Below are 6,000 nucleotides of genomic sequence, written 5' to 3'. Positions count from 1 at the left end.
GATTACATGCCCAAATTCCAGTCTTAAATTACTAATCGGAGAGACCGTGGTTACTGAAAGATAAATACTTTGACTTCCAGTAACTGTAGAATGATGAACTAAAATTATTAATACTGAGGTAGTATGGTAAAAGAAATATAAAAGCAATTATTAAAACAAACTTTTAGTCTGATTCCTATTTAGTAACCATGCCTGTGGATTTGCTGTTCTGAATCAGTGTTGATGGAGAAAAAGTACTTATTGAAAACTGTTAATTAATGGAATTTTATCAACTTGCGATTAGCAAAAGATATAATCTATAGATTTAATGGACATCTATTCTTACCCTTTCAGACGAGTTAATGATAAACTCTAATAGTTTTCCCTGCAGTAGAAGTTCTCCAAATATAGTTTGTGGGCCAAAACTTTTGACCACTGTCAAAACCTCTCCACCGAGTGAAATTCAGCCCCTTTTCAGGAGGTGTAAATGTGCTTACGTTGAATGTTGCCCAATGAAATTATTATATTTTATATATTCTATGTTTCATACAGATGTTTTGAGAGTATTCAGCTTTTTATTGATAATCTTTGATTATAAGTCCAGGAGCTTTTCTCCTATCTGTTTCAAAGGAAAAATGTGAGTATCTATGGTGGCTGGTAACTGTCCTGAGACACTTCTACCTGACAAAAAGTAGTTAAGTAAAGAAAGATGAAGTAGTCACTCAAGCCAAGGGAAATCAAACAAAAACTTTTATTTTAAAATTTGGTACTTTTGTCTAGTAACAATTTCTGTCTGGAGAATTTAAATCCAAAGTAGTCAGGCTTGATTAGATGCAGCTTAAACCCTTCTACATGGAAGGTGCCTTGAAACATCTATTTGCTGAAAGATGTTTGGAAATCTGTGGGGATTTCAGCATGAGAAGAAATATTTCACAACTCTGCTTGTTCCAGAATCAATTTTTAATTTTCTGGTTGCTGCTGCTGGAGCATCTTACTTGTGTTCTTGATAGAATAGAGGGGGAAGGCAGGGAGCAAGGTAACTGTCATGCCTACATGAACGAGGGAGCGGAGCAGCCCAACCTCAGTACTAACATTTGGTTTTGTTCTAATTTTAGGTAGTTTTATAACTAGATGCCAAGCTGTGTTGCTATTAAGGAGAACAGAAGAAAGGAAGAAATTGTACAGAAAGCATACTTGGGAAATGATGGCAAGTGTGACTTCAGTAGGGCTAGGGCTTCATTCTGTGCCTGACTTTGGGCTTCTATTAATTTTTTTCTGTAGTGTAGAAGAACAGTAATCTGGGAGAATACCTTGCATAACTCAGACTTCTGCATTTACTCTGTTCTTCCAAGCACCAGAGAACATCTCTTGCCCTTAGAGAAACAATGTAAGCAGTGCATTCTCCTTGGGGCCAAAGTCTCCTCAAAAGAGGAAAGATGAGATATACTGGCTGATCCTCAGACAAAGCCCTTCCATGTGGGTCTGCCAGCTCTGGCCATGATGCTAAGTAACCATTTACCCGCTGTTGCTTGGGTTGCAGCTGGAGGGGGTGAGTTATCTTTTCACATGTGTGCTTCCAGGGTCAAAATTCAGGCTCCATATTTTGGAACTGTAAACTACAGCCCCTTGTGCTCCTGTTTGACTGTATCATGACACCTCTGTGAACTACATGCAACCAGGAATGTGGTTTGACAAATTCCTTAATCCCTGTTCATAAGAGGCAGGATTGTGCTTTCATATGGCAGGAACAGGCTCTAGATGTATACTTTATTTTACTAAAACCAGACACAAAACAGGTTCAGGGGCCCAGTTCCATGCACTGTGTCCACAGGATTTCTTCCTCACTGGCTAGATTTTTTCCTTGCCCATGGACACACAGCTGTATTGTTCCAAGATGGGAACAGAGCCACTGTCTCTAGATCAGATTCAAAAACAAAGCCGTCAGCCATGTGAACCAAAGCAACAGTTGTGATGAGCAAATCATCTTTGTATCCTGACAAGGATGGTTCTTTGGCTTGGGTGCTGGACTTGGATCAAAACTTTGCATCAAAACTGCAAAAAAAGATGAGTCTGACAGTACATGTGTGTGGAGAGCAAACCAACTTATCCTTGACTATCTTCCTCCAGGGGCTGTTGAATGTTCAGTGACTGCATTCCTGCTGGGGACTAGCAGGAGTACAAGTGGGAACTTGAATGGACATGGTAAAGGAGTGTTTAGATCCAACAGTATGGTCCAGCATGGCAGCCTGGGGCTTCTTGGCAGTGATATGTCTTATTCTCAGACTGGGTGTTTTGCAATAGTAAATTATCTGAAGTGTCCCTTTGATTGTGCTGATGGGCATTGGGATCAGCTCTGCCCATAAGCTCCATGCAGCTCACCAGGACGTCTTGCAAAGACAAAAAGCTGAAAGAAATAGAGAAGTGTCACAAATCAGAATTGCCTGAAAACCTGTGCCCATTCAACCAGTAAATCTGACTTAGTAAAACCAGATGCAAAACTGCATGTCTAGAAAGAAAGCATGGAGGCCATGCATAAAGAATGGTCAAATGGAAATCAGCAACTGTACAAAGGATGTAGCAGTTAAACAGGAATGGATAAGCAGTGTCCTAGGGTCTCCAATACAGGCATTGTAAGTAACTTAATTATGTGTTTGAGAATGCTTTCTGAAATTGCATCAGATACAAATTGCATTAAGTTTGATCAGGGAGACACTTTTTTTTTAATTAGGCTTAGATATCTGGAGGCTGCAAAGCATGGATTTGCTCTAAACAGAGAATGGAAAAAGGGCTGCCATGGAGAAGCTGCTCTCACCTGACTGCACAGAGAGTCTGGCCTGGGGACGGTAAAAGTGTCTAAGCTGGCAGCCTAAATACTGCTGTTGGGTCTAAGCTACTTGATTGCTGGATAGGCAGAAGTAAAGTGAATTATGTTATTTGTCTCATTTTTTAATGATTTTTAAAAAAATAATAAAAACCTCATGTGGTGTAGCTTTTTTTTTTTAAAGACAGCATGGTATAAAGCAACTCAATGTGTATCTGTAAATGATCAGTCCTACTGGTCCAGGTCTGTTAGTGCTAATATTGTCCATACTGCTTTGCTGTTCTTCTAAGGATGAAGCTGTTTCAAATAAAAGTTGCAAGTGACACTTTTTGCAAGGCTGCCTTTGAACTTGGAGATAGAGCTCTCCCAAGTGCAGACACAGCTATCTCCATCTGTGCACCAGATGGAGACAAAAGAATAGGAGATGTTGACCTGCGACCTGGAAATTATTGGAGCCAGCTGTGTTCACCACTTGTGGAGTTAGGTGTCTGTGCTTGGGATTTGTCTCTACCACAGCGGAAACTGTTGGCTTGCCTGGCCTCAGTAGGTATAGGTCACTCTGGGCTGTAGCTGGTACTATATTAGGCTATACGTCTGTTCTAAGTTTTGCTGTATTGATTGATTCTTGGTTGATCAATATGTTCAGTCACAGTATAATGTGGAAGAACTTGGCTGGCCTTTCCCAGCATCTGTAGGAGTGCATTTTTAGCTTCAATATCAGTTAATTTAATTGCCAGAAACCAACAGGGCCTGTTGGTTGCTACACATCACCTTAGAGAGAAAGGGGAGAGATCCAACTTGTAAGACAGAGTGGAAGAAGTGCTGACATAGCATGTTCTGCCAGTGAGACCAGAATGAATGTATGTGGCAGAGGAGATAACCAATGCAGAATCTAATAGCTGGGTGTTCATTCTGGAACAAGCCCTGCAGCACTGAGTGCAGAGATAGCCTTGTTATGCAGGTATAGCGTGACCAGCATGTCATACCCTGTGGTTTTCAGAACTTGCACATCAAAAGATAACCTGCATGAAAGTCTATCTTAGATCTTCACTAATAGCAGGTCTACGTCAACAGCTAAGCCTGGAACTGGCAAACTTGTTGCTGAGGCTAGGATGGTGGTGCAGTTACCTGGTGATGTTCAAGAGAGTTTTTGTTTTAGACGGGGCAGGTTGCTGTTATTCTGGGGATGGACTTGTCAAAGGACTCATGAAATGTACGGGGGCTGTCAACAGCTCATCTGGGCTGAAAATTGTTATCCTCTGCTGATGCACATGAGTACCCATAGTGGTATTTGACATTAAAGCATGTCTGAGAACCACCACTTCTAAATGTTCTTGACCTAGCCAAGATATCCTTTCCAGCTGGTAAGAGGTATTTTTGTGACTTTAACCTAATGCTGTTTTATTACCTTTTCCTATTTTTCTGGTCTAGAAAGACCTCCGGGGGGTTGTAAGCAGGGGAAAAAATGTTAATGTTGCACTGGCTTAGTACAGAGGTTAGCTCATTTCAAGATTTTCACATCAGGTGGGCTTGATATATTTCACTTCAATGTGAATTTGAGGAAGACTGAATGTAATCAGGCAGTGTAGCACCTAACCATCAAAAGGAAAAAAGAGGATGAGTGGGAGAGTAATGTTTCTACTAGTTTCTCCAACCATCAAACAAGCTGCTGACAAGACAAAAAACAAAACAAAAAAAGAAGCCCTTGTGGCTATTCTGAAGCAGCACTGTTGTATGTGTTGGCTTAAGAAACACGACACTTGTGTGAGCATGGAGAAACAATTTCTGAATGAAACTACTAAGCTGTAAAACCACTGGAAAAAAAAAGGGGGGAAGCTGTGACAATGGCTTCCTGTGAAAGAGTATAGCTGTGTGGAGGATGCTTGATGTGGAGCAGGAATAATCAATTTCTCAAATCAAGGACCAGGGAACAAATGGCCACATAACAGTTCTGCAGAAAAGTGGCAGGCAGCAGAGCCCACAGATGCTGTGGGTTTGGATCCAGCTTGTGAACCATTGCAGCAATTGTTCACAAGCTGTTTCTGATCCCCTACAGCATCATGATACAATGGAAAGGCAGACATCACACCAGAGAGTATAAGAAGCTATATCATGTATAACAAATTTGGAATAGACTTTCCCTTCCAAACTGTGCTTAGGTCCTTGCTGTTGAGATATATTCCATGTTGGATGCTGAAAGAAGTAAAATAGGGTGCAGAAGGGATTAGTAAGAACTCTTAAAAGAAAAAAAAAAATACAGAAAAATGGGATCTAAAGAGCTTCATTTCTGTTTTGAGGAGCTGGAAGCATTTACATGAATGAATCCTGGAACACTGGTTATTATTAGTTTACTGTGAAAACAGAAGAGGAAAGCACAAGCAAGAATGTGAAAATATCACCTATAACTGGTATCTTCTGATATGCCAAATATTCAGACATTCAGAGAAGAAACACTTTATTGCTTAGTTGATTCAAAACAATTAAAAGCTTTGGCCCAGCAACTAAGTCCTTTAAACAAAAACATGTATTAAATAGCATCCTCTCCAAGGTCAGGCAGCCAACTTAGCCATTAGTGACCAGGAGAGCCCAGCCAACGTTGTGCGGCTGCTTCTGACCCTGTAGTTGTAAAAAATAAATAAATAAAAATTAAAAAAAAAATCATAGAATCATTTGGGTTGGAAAATATCTTCAAAATCATTGAGTGCAACCATCAGCGTGACCAACCAAGTCCCCTCACTAAATTATGTCCCTTAGTGCCATACCCACACGTCTCTTAAATACCTTCAGGGATGGGGACTCAACTACCATCACTCTGGGCATCCCATCACAATGTTTTACCATCTTCTCTGTGAAGAAATTTTTCCTGGCATCCAATGTAAACCTTCCCAGGCCCAACTTGAGGCCGTTTCCTCACGTTTCCTGTCCCTTGTCACTTGAGAAAAGAGACCGGCACCTCCTCACTGCAGCCTCCTGCCAGGTGGTTGTAGAGAGCGAGGAGCTCTGCCTTCAGCCCACTTTTCTCCAGACTAAACAGCCCTTGTTCCTTCAGCTGCTGCTCATACTTGGTGTTTTCTAGTCCCTTCACCAGCTTTGTTGCTTTTATCAATTAGATGTAGCTCCTGCAGCAGCGAATGGTCACTATGCTATATGCAAGCTTCAAAAGCAAGGGGAGTACAAGTCCACTGAAAGTACAGAAATAT

This window comes from Cygnus olor, chromosome 16, assembly GCF_009769625.2.
Source record: "Cygnus olor isolate bCygOlo1 chromosome 16, bCygOlo1.pri.v2, whole genome shotgun sequence".
Classification (NCBI taxonomy): Eukaryota; Metazoa; Chordata; class Aves; order Anseriformes; family Anatidae; genus Cygnus; species Cygnus olor.
This window is presented reverse-complemented; position numbering follows the sequence as displayed.